This window comes from Carlito syrichta, unplaced genomic scaffold (genome assembly GCF_000164805.1).
Source record: "Carlito syrichta isolate Samal-C Ts95f unplaced genomic scaffold, Tarsius_syrichta-2.0.1 Scaffold308116, whole genome shotgun sequence".
Taxonomy (NCBI): Eukaryota; Metazoa; Chordata; class Mammalia; order Primates; family Tarsiidae; genus Carlito; species Carlito syrichta.
This window is the reverse complement of record NW_007252212.1, coordinates 20,938-35,133: the sequence shown is the minus strand read 5'-3', so window position 1 is coordinate 35,133 and position 14,196 is coordinate 20,938.

Here is a 14,196-nt window from a genome sequence, read left to right as displayed (position 1 = left end):
TGTGTGTGTGTGTGTGAGAGAGAGAGAGAGAGAGAGAGAGAGAGAGAGAGAGAGAGTCAGTCCTGAGTCTTTAGGATTGTGAGAAGTTGAGGACACGTGTGAGAAAAATCCAGACTCCAACTGTGTTGTGAGAGTGTAGGTTTTGTCATGTGTGACTGTCATGGGAGGGGATGTAGGAGGGACCTTCAGCTTGTGCTTGGTGGCCTCTGTGGGAGTGGTGGGACGGAGGGGAAGTGGGAGTGGCAGAGCAGGGTCTGGAGGGGGAGGAGACCTTGATGCTGGGGGGTCCTTAGAGAGGCCGGGGAAGGGACATCTAAGGTGTCTGTGGTTGGGGTGAAGGTTTAGGGGAAGAGAGATGAGGAATGTGTATGGTTCAGGGTGTCATGTGGAGGCTCCTCACAGATTGTCCTTGGCAACACCCTTCACCATCCTGCAATCTCCAGATAAAGTGTGGAGTTCGTTTGTATAAATATTTCATTGACAAAGAGCATTAAGCTAATTTTTAGGGAAGTGAGACCGCCTCAGACCTTTCTGAGGCTTCTTTTAGTTGTAGATTTCTTTCTACTTTTTCCCTTAATGCATGTATTTTTTCATAGTTGAGATGATTTGGAAGCTAATTTTTTAATGAAAATATTGTTATTAATTATAACTTTTTGGTGACAGGGCCTGCCATGTGCCCCAGGCTAGAGTACAGTGGGAGGATCATAGCTCACTGCAGTATCAAACTCTTGGGCTCAAGCAATCGTACTGTCTCAGTCTCTTCAGTGACTGGAATTACAGACAAGTGCCACTGTGACTGTGGCTATTAAAAAAAATAAAGCTAATAGTATTTAAGTATTTACACATGATTAGTTTATATAGTTGTAACACAACTTCACATTTGCTTTTGTTGATTATTTTTTTTACAATATGGTCAGTAGTAAAAATTTAGATCTCTTTTTAGTTTTTAGTTACTATTTATTTGATTTCTGAGGATCTTGAATATTTTTCTTACATTTATTGGCCAATTATAATTCTTGCTGCAAGAATTATCTATTATATATTGTAAAAGAAATAATTTTTTGGTAATGATTTACAATTTATCTTAAACCTGTCATTTTGTGACATTTTGAAAATGTATCTCCTGGTTCAGTTTACTTTACTTTCTTTTCTTTTCTTTTTTTTTTCTTTCTTTTTGGTGAGTTGGAGTCTCACTCTGTTGCCCAGGTTGGAATGCAGTTGCATACTCACGGCTACCACAGCTTGACCTGCTAGGCTTAGATGATCCTTCTACCTCAGACTTCCAAATAGCTGGAATTATAGGTACAGGCCACCACGCCTGGCTAATTTTTAAATTTACTATAGAGGTATTGTCAAGTTGTTCAGGTTGGTCTTGAGCCCCTGGACTCAGGCAGTCCTCTTGCTTCTGCCTCCAAAAAGGCTGGGATTACAGGTGTGAGCCACTATGTCAACTTACTTTCCTTTCTTTTAAAATAATTGTATTTACTGAGTGTCTACCTAACATCAAGGATTGTCCTAGGCATTAAACACACTTACTAATGGGTCTCAGACCTTGCGCTGACTCCAAATGTTAGTCTAGAAAAAGTGACAGTCATAAATGGATTATTCTAATAGTAATTATATTTGATTTGCAAAGGAGTTAATTGGTCAGCTGAATTTAGATATTAGAGCTTTTAAAAATGAAAGACTTTCCTTACACCTTTCTTTCTTCTATAGGACTCATGCTTTTCTATGAACTCACCTCATAGAATTAATCATTTCAGCCTGTTCCTCCTTTTCAGGGGAGAACCATTTCTGTGGTGTTCTAAGGTGTGAAGGCATAGAGGTGGTGTTCCTAAAACTACATGCTCCATCTCCTTGTCTACCTTATTCTTTCTCCTAATTTATCCTTACAGTTTTGAATCATATTTGTCTCTCAGGGTAAACAAGGATAATAAATAGCTAATATAAACTAAAGTCCATGTTCACTCATTGTTTTCTATATTTTAGGTGAACGAATCCTCACATCACCCTAACAGGTAAATTTGTATTATTATCCTCCATTATAAATGAGAAAATTGATACAACAAGAAATTGAAAAACACTTCCAGAATAGCCAGGAAGAGGCAGAGCCTGGATTTGAACCAGAAAATGTGGCTACATAAATCACACTTTTTATTAATACACTATATGATTTCAAGATTGGCAATACTTTGACAACGAATAACATTTTCACTATGAAAAATCTAAACACAGTTTTCTCAACATCTTTCAAATCTAATGGGTCCCTGCTGCAACATTAAATTCAAGGTTGAAGACACTCTGAGGTCACTTGGCCAGCTTTGATGGGGTCTTGTCTGAGACTGGAGCCTAGGTTTGGAGAGGGACAGAAGACAGTCAACTAAGGAGATGTACTCTTTCCTTCTTACTTACTCACTCTCCTTTTTTTCTCCCAGTTCAGCTAAAGGTAACTGTGTATCCTACAAAGAACCAGTCCCTGCAGCACCACAACCTCCTGGTCTGCTCTGTGAGTGGTTTCTGTCCAGGCAATATTGAAGTCAGGTGGTTCCATAGCCAAAAGAGGAACATGTGCCATCTTTTGAACTGTGGCCTCTCCTAAAAGTTCATGACAAATGTCCTTAGCAGCAGGCAGGATAAACTTTTCACCAATAGTAAAGGGTTTCTTAGCTTTAGCATGTGATTGACTATTAAGAATGATGCTCTAATCAGAGAAATGCAAATTAATGCCACACTGAGAAACTACGCAACTCCAGTCAGGATGGCCATAATTAATAATTCAAAAAACAACAGATGTTGGAGAGGATGTGGTGAAAAGTGAACACTTCTACACTGTTGGCGGCAGCATAAACTAGTACAGACTCTGAAAAACACTGTGAAGATTCCTAAAAGACATATCAACCTCCCATATGATCCTGCAATCCCCATACTGGGAATATACCCGGAAGTATTCAGATCACTCTATGAGAAAGATACTTGCACAGGCATGTTTATTGCACCATTATTTGCAATAGCAAAAACCTGAAAATAACTGCTGCCCATAAAAACAGAATTGGATAAAAAAATGCAGTACATATACATGATGGAACATTGCAAAGTCATATAGAAGGACAAAATTATGAACTTTGCAACGTGGAATTAGAGGCTATAATACTGAGTGATCTATCACAGAAACAAAGAACTGAGTATCACATGTTCTCACTCATAAGCAGACCTTGAACAACTATCATAGCACTATAAGAAAGGAATAGGCAGTAGTGGAAAACTGCCAGGGGAGGGAGGGCACACCTCATCAACAAGGGTACCTGCATAATGAACATTTATATACATAACCCTGAATTATACCCCACATATTTAAAGTGTATTTTTTTTAAAAAGCTCTACATTCTAAACAAACAAGCAAACAAACAAACAGTACAGAAGAAGTCTCTTGACTCCAACATAGAACTTGTACCAATTCTAGCCCCTCTGGTTTGATGAAGTGAGATCTCCATGACAAGCCTCAGTTACAAGATGGTATTGTTCAGCAAAGAAATAAAAAAGAATGATGCTCTCAGGACAGACACATTTGATGAAGGGATGGCCTTCAATAATTGCTTTTGTTCTTCGTGTTCACGTTTTTTTCTTCTGAGAAACTCCAAAGGCTTGCCTTGTAATGCAGGATGCTTGATCTTCATGTGGCAAAGTAGTTTTGAAGGTTTCATGGTTTTGTTGGATAGTCACCACATATTATACAAAGCAGGCCTGGAGAATGTGAAACACCCATTGCAATAAACCTGAAATTTAAGTAGGACTACTGGTATTTTCTTTTAAATGGAACCCTTTTTTGTTGGCAACCTTAGAGTCCTTTGCTGTCTCATCATTGAGTCTCTCCCCCTTTTTAAAGAAGCTCTCCAGTGACATTTGTTTTTTTACTCATTTTGGCTAGGGCTAGCATGTGGCCTTACCCAAAATGTGACTGAGACAACTGTGCAGTGCGGGAAAGAGATGTGGACGGAAGTGGTAAATAAAATAATGAGTGGGTCACATGCGGACTAAAATAAGCATCAGATTCTGACTTAAAACCAGCCATCAGAAGCAGCTATACAAGTGAAGTACATTGACTCACCTGCCACTTACTGACCCAGTTTTGATATGAATCTGCAAGCAATTGATTTATTACGGTCTCTGTGCAGTCAAACCTCACTGCTAATGTTAATCTGTATATACCATTGCTCCCCAGCACTAGCATCAGTGCCTCAGCTCCATCTCAGATCATCATCAGGCATTAGATTCTCATAAGAAGCATGTAGCCTAGATTCCTTGCATGGGCAGTTCACAGTAGTGTTCGACACTCCTATGAGAATCTAATGCCCACACTGATCAGACAGAAGTCAGTGCTCAGGCAGTAATTCAAGTGATGGGGAGTGCCTGTAAATACATATGAAACTTTGTTTGCTCACCTGCCACTCACCTCCTGCTGTGTGGCCTAGTTCCTAACAGGCTGTGGACTGGTACTGGTGTGTGGTCTGGTGGTTGGGGTCTCCTGAAGTATTGAGCCAGTCCAAATTTAAGGTCATGGGAAATACAATGTATCTCATCAAGAGTTGAGCAGCAAACAACTGACACCCTTCTTTAGTCTACCCCACATAGTATTTTAAAACATACTTAAAAAATTGCATAGTCCTATATCAGATAAGGAAATTGTCACTTTCTCAAACCATTCTTCAAAGGCAGTTTTGCTTTGGTGATAAATTCTACTAAATAACTTGAATCTATCTGCAATCCATCTGGAATAGATTTTTTTGGTCTTCGTTTTCCATTAAAATTTTTTTTGGTGATTTGTTGGGAGCCAGCCATGGAGGCCCACTGAGCATTAGGGATCAGGAAGGGCCATTGACCCCAAGACCACTAGAATGCGTTCAGGAGCTATTGACCCCATTTCCTCCCCCTTTCTACTCAGCACTAACCAGATTAAGCTCTGGTGAGCTCAAAACATAAAAACTCTGAGACCGGGACGAACACAAGCTAACTTTAGAAGCTCATTGCTCCCATTCTTCCGCAAACTGCAGTTTTGGCTTTCACACAACTTATAATTCAAACTCGTGTCACATCTAAGAGACTTAGTATTGGTCACAGGCTTCTGGGTCATGATCTTAAGATTTATTGAAGGTATAAATTGTAGAATATAGTTTTAGAAGACAGCCATTTTGTTGAAAGAATGCGGCTGGGTTACTTGCAGGTAGCCCACTGTGAACTTTGGACTGGGCCACATTCCAAACATTCTGGGATGGGCCACTTTCGTTTGTAAAGTAAATACTTAAGCTTCTATAGAATTGTTTAACTTGGCATAAATCAATCAGTGTAGGATGAAAAAGGTTTATAGAATATGTCAGTCACAGGTTAGGTTATCCTTTGTTATGGTATTTTAAGATTATCATATGAAAGGGGTCTAAAGGCAATCATTGATTAAGTTTTCATGGATTAAGGTTTCTGGTGGGTGGGGGACGCCCCTCCCACATATGACTTTGTGTATAAAAGACCCATTGTAATTCACAATAAGACACACATCGCTTCTGCACTAGACCGGAGTCCAGTCTCTTTCTTTCTCTCTCTCTCTTTCTCTCTTCTTCCCCCCAATCACCGATGCTGTCTCCACCTTTGGGGTACCCTGAACCCAGCTGGAGCTGGTCTCTGGCAGTGGTTGCTTTAGTAGGTTTAGGGGAACAAGTGATTTTTGGTTACATGGCTGAGTTTTATAGTGGTGAGGAAGTCTGGATCTTAAGTGTACCCATCATCCCCATCAGTGCATACTTTATTTGTTTAGTAGTCTTTCATCCCTCTCTCATTCTCCTTTCCATTTTAAGTCTCCAGTGTTATTTATGCCATTCTATATGCCGCTGCAGACAGTTATCTTAACTTCCACTTATAAGTGAACCATGTGGCATTTGTTTTTCCATTCCATGTTAGTTCACATAGGATAATGGTCTACAATTCCTTCTATGTTATTGGTCATCATCAATAACTCAAAAAACAACAGATGCTGGAGAGGATGCGAGAAGAAAGGAATGCTTCTACAGTGTTGGTGGGAGTGTAAACTAATGCAACCTCTTTGGAAAACAGTTTGGTGACTCCTAAATGATCTAAAAATCGACATTCCATACAACTCTGCAATCTCCCTACTGGGAATATACCCAGAGGAACTCAAAGCACTCTATCAAAAAGATATCTGACAGTGTATTTTTGTTGCAGCATTGTTCTTAATAACACAAAAATGGAACAATTAGTTCTGCCCATAGAAAAAGGACTGGATAAAAAAATGTAGCCATATACATGATGGAATATTACACAGCCATAAAGAAGGACAGAATTATGAACTTCACAGCAACTTGAATTGACTTAGAGTCTACACATGATCTATCAGTCTACTGAGTGGTCTGTCACAGAAACAAAGAACTGAGTATCACATGTTCTCACTCATTAAGTGGACTTTGAATATCATTTAATACTATAAAAAAAGGATTGGCAGTAGTGGGAAATTGCTGGGAGAGTGGTAGGATTGGCAGTAGTGGGAATCTGCTGGGCGTGGGGGGCATACCTCATCAACAAGGGTAACTGAATAAAGAACATTTGTATACTTAAACTTAAATTGTACCCCACATCTGTAAAATAAAAAATGTATATATAAAAAAGAAGTATTAACAAATGACATATATCAGAAGAACGCCTTATCTAGAATATATAAGAAGTATCAAAACTCTGATTACAAAAAAAAAATCTGATTCCAAAATGGGCAGAAAACATGAAGAGACATTTTATAAAAGAAGATATACGTAGATAGTAAATAACCACATTGAATGATGTGCAATCACTAGCCATTAGGTAAATGCAAATTAAGAACATGATGTAATATCACTGTACACCTATTTAAAGAGCTAGAATAAAAAAAAATCATTGTTAGTAAATGCTAGTGAGAAGGCAGAAAAACTGAATTTCTCATATACTGGTGGTGGAATGTGAAATGATACAGTTCCACTAGGATGTAGTTTGGCAGTGTTTTGAGAAAATAGATATATATTTACCAAATGACTGAGCAATACATTCCAGAACATTTATATAAGATACATGAAAACTAATGCTCATGCAGAAACCACATACAAAGGTTCATGCTAGCATTATTTGTAATAACCCCAAAGTAGAAACAGCCAAAATCACCTTCAATAGGTAAATAGTTAAACAAATTGTGGTGTAATACTACAAAGCAGTAAAAAGTAAAACTGATTGTCGATACATGCAACAACTTGGATGGATCTCAGAGGTCTTACACAGAGTGAAAAATGCCAGTCTAAAAAGGTCACATATTTTGTGACTCTGTTTATCTAACATTTTCCGATGACATTGTAATAGAGATGGTGAAGATATTAGTTGTTCTCATGTGCTAAGATTATGATGTGGGGAGGGTATGATTCTAAAGAGTAGTAGGAAGCAGATCTCTGTGGCAATGGGATGGCTTGGTACTTGATTGTAGTGGTGGTTGTTTCACAAATCTACAAATGTGTTAAGACATAGACTTAGAAATACATACAGACATTGTGTCAAGGTAAGTTTCTTTGTTTACTATTTTACTATAGTTACTCAAGAATAAAACACGTGGGAAACTGAGTGAAGGAGTACACAAAATTGGGAGCAATCAAAATTTTCTACAATAGGTGAATGGATAAACACACTTTGGTACATCCATACAGTGGAGTATTACTTAACACTGAAGAGAAATGAGCTATCAAGCTATAAGAAGACATGGAGAAAACATGCATATTGCTAAATGAAAGAAACAAGTCTGAAAAAAGTTATATGTTGTATGATTACAACTGTATGACATCTTGAAAAAGGCAAAAATACATAAATAGATCAGGGGTTGCAAGGGGTTTAGGGGGAAAAGTGATGGACACATAAGTTAAGTAAGGGGCAATTTTAAGTCAGTGAAGCTATCATGAAAACATCAGGGGTTCCATCAGGGTTCTGTTTTGCTGCACAGAAAGCTAATCATTGAGCCAGTTAATGAGTATTGCCAGGAAAGAAGGTCTTTTATTTAGGTGATATTAGATAAGGAGAATGGGAGATTCCTTCTCAAATCTGTCTCCTCATCCCACTGAAATCAAGGGTTTACATAGGAGAACAGGCCTGTATAAAAGAGGTACTAGGTAGTAGCAAGGAAGAGGAGTTGGTAAATAGGAACTGGGGACTGGTAAGAAAGAGGGGTTGGTAAACAGATAAGGTCTGGCACTTCATTGTTTGGATGTGGTGATCTGTGAGTTTTGGGTTTTTTTTTGATACTATAGGTCAAAGTTTGAATTTCCTGAAAAAGGAACGCAAACTATAGGTAGAGAAACTGAGTTTTCATAAGGCTTGTGCTTATTTGTTTTACTTATTTGGATTTTTCTCAGACTTTAGAAATTTTGAGGAAAAAAATGGAATGTATAATTTTTTGAATATTTATCATGGAGCATGTTACCTAATTACTCTACTTGCATTTTTACTTTAATTCTGATAATAATGTAGTAAATATCAACCCCAGGGTTTTCATGTGATATCTGAGGCTAAGCAAGATACCAGTGAATACATAGCTAATAAATGGTAGGGCCAAGATGAAATGGTAGAGTGAAGCCAAAATTATAGTGCATTATTTGTAGTCTACCACTTTGTTATAGATTATTAATCTTTATGGTTTGTGGGAGCTTCTGGTAATAATTTTATTAATCAATATCAAGCTGTAATTCCACAAATGAGCAATAGCTCACTGTGTTCCAAATATTTTCCTCACATCTTACTGCCACCTCTTGCCTTATTCTCTTTCCTCAGTTATTCCACTCAAAGACACACTTTCTCTACTCTCCTCTGTCTAAGAATCCTGCTCTCCAACTTGGCTCCTCAAAACTGGAATTCACAAGTTCCAACCTATGGGGAGCCAGCCCCTGCAGAGAGATTTAGGGGGTCCCTGGAAGGTGTGGCAACATCAGTGATTATTCTGGAGAAATAAAGAGAAAGAAAGAGAAGGGGAGAGAAAGAAAGAGATTGGACTCTGTCTAGTGCAGAAGCTGTTTAATGGGACAAACCATAAACCCTTTATCCCAAAGTTTCACAGACAAAATCACAAGATTTTCACGTGAACACAAAGTCAGGTGGATGAGGTGCGTTCCCCCACCCACCAGGTGTTTCCTCAAGCATGAGGAAGGACAATCCCAATATTATTTCACTGTTTCTTATGCTTGGTTAATGTTCCTCACAAACAATACAGCAATCTAACATCATAATATTCTAATAATCAATAACTTCTAAAACTTATGCATACCCAACACCTAATGACTGACTTAAATCCTAATACCTTTCTATTCTGTGCTAATTTTACCTGTACTATAAAAAAACTCTTAATTATAGCTCAAACCAGTTCCTAAAGAATGTGGCCCAGTCCAAAGATCACGCTGGGCCATTTCCAGGAACAATTGATTATAATCTCTTAACAAAATGGCTATTCTAAAATCCTATGTATCTATCTTAATTTCTATAAAAGTTTCTAATTCCTGATCCTAATATATAAAACTGATCATCAGCAACAAAATTTCTAAAATAAAACCCAAATACAAACTGTAACTGTACCAAAGCCAAAACCGCAATTAGTAGAAAGTGGGAGCAATGAAATTTCTAAAGTTAACTATATTCTTATAAAACCTCAAAATATCATGTTTGAACATGCTTGGACTAACATAATTCCCTGACGTAGCATGACCTATTCTACAATACTTTCTATGAATAAAATAAATTCAGTTTCTATAATAAGTAGAAAAAACCTACACTAATTGCAGCTAAAAAACTGGTTTAAAAGAATGCAGCTCAGTCCAAAGTGGATGCTGGGTCCTTAGGAATGTGGCCCAGTCCAAAGTTCGTGCTGGGCCATTTCTAGTAACTCTAGATAATCATCTATACCATCTAAAACTGGAAACAGCTCTCTAAATGTATATACTAATTCTACAAATATACTTTTAAATCTCATAAAGAAGCTTGTGTCATATATAAGGCTCCTGAATGTCACCTGAGTTTGAACCATAATTGTTAGAAAGGCCAAAACCACAGTCTGTGAGAAATGGGAACAATGGATCCCTAGAGTCAGCCACGCCTGTCATATTCTCAGAACTTCATGCTTAGATCATCAAAGTCCCTGCTAGTGGGTCATGCCAAACAACAAAGAAGGGAGGAGAGAATGGGCTTTCAGGCATGAACTCAACCTGGTGGTCTGAGGGTCTGCAGCCCGCCTGGATCCCTAACACTCAGGTGGGCCTCCACGGCTGGCTCCCAACACCAACCCTGTGTCCTCACCAGATGCCTCCCTCAAAAGGATTCAAATACTTACACGTCTTTGTGTATACCTCACTGTGTTGAAACCTTCCTCACCAGAAATGAAAACACAATAGAGGTAGCAAAATTTCTCTTCAAAGAAATAATTCCCATGTTTGGTCTTCCTTGGTCCTTACAGAGTGACATTGGACCCTCTTGTGTCCATAGTCTTGCAAGGAGTGGCAAGTGCTCTGGGCATCACTTATCATCTTCACTCTGCTTGAAGATTACAATCATTGGGAAAAGTAGAATGAGATAATTAAACTCCCCAAAAGGTCTTAGCCAATCTCTGTCAGGAAACAACAAGATTCAGGTATGGCCTGTTGGCTTACTTCAGGTCAGAATGGCTCCAAAAGCTGAGCTACAACTTGACCTTTTTGGGATGACTTATCAAAGGCCATTTCTTCTTTTAAATTTATTTTTATTTTATTTTATTTTTTTAACTTTAAAATTTTTATTTTAAAATTTTGGGGTACCATTCAGGGTCGGTATAAAAAAATTCATTATGCAGTTACCCTTGTTGATGAGGTGTGCCCCCCACTGACAGATTTCCACTACTGCCTATCCCAGCCCCTCACCCCCCAGCAGTTTCCCACTATTACCAATCCTTTTCTTATAGTATTATGATAATTATTCAAGGCTTGCTTATGAGTGAGAACATGTGATACTGAGTTCTTTGTTTCTATGATACATCACTCAGTATTATAGACTCTAAGTCCGTCCAGATTGCTGTGAAGTTCTTTTTGGCTGCGTAATATTCCATCATGTATATGTACCACATTTTCTTATCCTGTCCTCTTTCGATTGGCAGCAAGGTTGGTTCCATGTTCTTGCTATTGTGAACAAGGCTATGATAAACATACGTGTGCAGGTATCTTTTTCATAGAGTGATTTGGGTTCTTCTGGGTATATTCCCAGTAGGGGGATTGCAGAGTCATATGGAAGGTCAATTTTAGATCTTTTAGGAATCACTGCACTGTTTACCACAGAGGCCGTACTAGTTTACACTTCCACCAGCAGTGTAGAAATGTTCCATTTTCCCCACCTCCTCTTCAGCATCTTTTGTTTTTTGAGTTATTGATGATGGCCATCCTTACTGGAGTTAGGTGGTATCTTGGTATAGTTTTAATTTGCATTACTAGTGAGGCTGAACATTTTTTTTCATGTATCTGTTGGCTGCTCATTTGTCTTCTTTTGAGAAGTGTCTATTAATATCTTTTGCCCACTTTGTAATGGGGCTGTTTGTTTTTTTCTTTTCGGTCCATTTGAGTTCCTTTTAGATCCTAGATGTTAGGCCTTTGTCAGACATTCAGTTGGCAAATATTTTTTCCCCTGCTTTCCTGATGGTTTCTTTGGTTTTGAAGAAGCTTATTAGTTTGATGAGGTTCCACTTGTCTGTCTTATCTCTTATGACAAGGGCACTTGGGGTTTTGATTAGAAATTGGTTGCCAGTTCCAATTTCCATAAGAATATCTCCTGCGCTTGCTAAGGTTCTTAAAGTTTGAGATTTTATGTTTAGGTCCTTGATCTGTTTAGAGTTGATTTTTGTGTATAGGAATAGATAGGGGTCTTGTTTTAATCTTCTACGTATGGTCAGCCAATTTTCCCAGCGCCATTTACCGAATAGGTTCTCCTCTCCCCAGTAGTTGATGGTGGAAGCTTTGTCAAAGATGAGTTGTTTGAGAAATTGAGGTTTTTTATTCTGGAATCTCAATACTGTTCCATTGGTCTATATGCCTGTTCTTGTACCAATACCAGGTTGTTTTGATTATAGTAGCTTCACAATAAAGTTTAAAGTCAGGCAATGTGATGCCTCACACTTTTTTGCTGAGGATTGTTTTGGCCATTCATGGTTGTTTATGTTTCCATATGAATTCTTGTATTGTCGCTTCCAGGTCTGAGAAGAATGCTGCTGGTAATTTAATGGGTATTGCATTAAATCTGTGCATTGCCAAAGGAAGGATGGGCATCTTAACAATGTTGATTCTGCCAATCCTTGAGCATGGTATATTTCTCCATTTGTTTGTATCTTCTTTGATTCCTTTGAGCAGTGTTTTGTAGTTTTTGTTGTAAAAGTCTTTCACTTCTCTGGTTAGGATGATGCTGATGTATTTCATTTTTTTGTGGCTATTGCAGTGGGATTCTGCTTTTTATTTGGGTTTCTGTTTGTTTATTATTGGTGTATAGAAATGAGACTGCCTTTGGCAAATTTATTTTATACCCTGAACTCTTCCAAAGTCCTTTATCAGTGCAAGGAGGTTTTTGGAAGATTCTTTTGGGTTTTCAAGGTATCAAATCATATTGGCTGCAAAAAGGGATAATATGACTTCCTCTTTTCCTATTGGGATATCCCTGATCTGCTTCTCTTGTCTGATTGCTCTAGCTAGGACTTCCAAAACTATGTTGAACAGGAGGGGTGAGAGTGGGCATCCTTGTCTTGTGACAGTTTTCAGGGGAAATGGCTGCAATTTCTATCTGTTTGGCAGTATGCTGGCTGTGGGTTTCTCCTAAATGGCTCTTACTATTTTTAGGTATGTTCCATCTATGCCTAGATGTTCAACCGTTTTTATCAAGAAGAGGTGCTGGATTTATAAAGGACAAAGACCATTTCTAACCAATAATCTCATCATAGACCCTGCTATCCAGAGCCTCCCTGATGTCCAGGGCCTCCTGGATACAAATAATGACATACATCATTATTTTGAGTCAGACCCAGAGTCAAAAAGGGTCATGGCAGTCAAATCCTCCCAAAACCTAATGATGCTCTGCCCACTCCAAAGGTGCAGCTTGGAGACCCAGTCCTTCTCAAGATATGGAAAGAGAAATAACAACAGAATGAGATACTTCCCAAATGGGTAAGGCTCTACACAGTAATAATTAGTGCCCACATACCAGTTGAGCTCAAAGGAGTTATTACATCCAGAATAAAACCCTTTTCTGATCTTTACTTGGTGACAAGTCTCAGGATCTTCAACCTCCAACTAAGGAGCAGGAGTATACCTGTGAGCCTGTAAAGTACATGCATTTCCTCCTTAAAAGAAACACTCCAAAGACTGTCAAAGGGAAGTAAATGTGGCAACCTTTGCCTCGCCAGCAGATTGCTCCTATCATTAGGCTTTTGTACATGCCTTTGCTTTTCATTTGAGTATTATTGATTCTTTTTCGCAACCCCAGGGGACACATATAAGTGTTTCACTGCTAAAAATAAAGCCAAAATTTCTTTGCTCTTTGTGATTGGTGGGATTAGCAATTCCTCATGCCCTGGGAGACTTAAATACTAATACCTAATTCCAGTTTTCACAATGGATCACCTGTGGATCAAATCAGACAAAATGTTGGATCAGCAATTCCTACTCCCAAACTTCTAATAAAGTATTAATTGCTTATCCTTTCAGAGCTCCCATTTCTACCTTTAACTTTACTCAAATGCCCTGGTGATCCCCTAATAGCCCTCTTGAAGTAAACTCATCGAATGTCACCAGTACAGTGCCATTATTCCAAGTGCCTAATTCCATAAGATTACTCCCCTTTGATTGTGGAACTCCTGAACTAAATAAGATACAAAAATACCAGCACTAAACTGGGACTGTCCCTTGGGCATACACTTGGCTAAAAGAGTTTCTCTGTTAGAAAGAGGAAGAAATTGGGAGTGTATAAGGGAGACTCCCCACAAAAAAAACCACGAATTATTTTTTTTTGAAGAGCAGGCCCCTTGAAGTACAGTCTTTCCCTTCTAGGTGAGTGTTCTCGGTACCCATCAGCATCAGTTCACAAGCTAGCATTGTTGTGAGAGGCTGTGTTGAGTTTTAGAGAATTTTGGGGGGAAGATCC